The sequence below is a fragment of the Phaethon lepturus genome, unplaced genomic scaffold (assembly GCF_000687285.1).
Source record: "Phaethon lepturus isolate BGI_N335 unplaced genomic scaffold, ASM68728v1 scaffold4061, whole genome shotgun sequence".
Lineage (NCBI taxonomy): Eukaryota > Metazoa > Chordata > Aves > Phaethontiformes > Phaethontidae > Phaethon > Phaethon lepturus.
The window spans coordinates 31,356-31,619 of record NW_010518380.1 but is presented as its reverse complement, the minus strand read 5'-3'; the positions used below and the strand labels follow the sequence as shown (position 1 = coordinate 31,619).

Here is a 264-nt window from a genome sequence, read left to right as displayed (position 1 = left end):
ATGGGGACAGAGATGGAGAAGAGGTCAAGGGTGGGGGTGGGTTCAGGGATAGGGTCAGAGTGGAGGAGCCATGTCCCTGGGTGAGCATGGAGGCCCCAGGCATGTGCAAGGATGCCTCAGCTGCAGCAGCCCCCAAAGGGAGGCCCCCCTCTCTCCTTCTCCGTGCCTTCCTGCTCAGTGCCGCTTGCCGTGTGGGAAGGCGTTCTGGAAATGCAATCGGAGATGGCGGCTGGGCTCCTGACTGCAAAAGTGGGGGCCGGGAGG

General features: G+C 63.3%; 1 protein-coding gene across 1 annotated transcript in view; it reads left to right on the top strand.

The window, feature by feature from the left end:
- The window catches only part of LOC104628202 (protocadherin-16-like), a gene marked incomplete at its 3' end in the record, with an annotated part of 30,484 nt that overhangs the window by 344 nt on the left and 29,876 nt on the right, over positions 1-264 (top strand). The window lies entirely within an intron of this gene.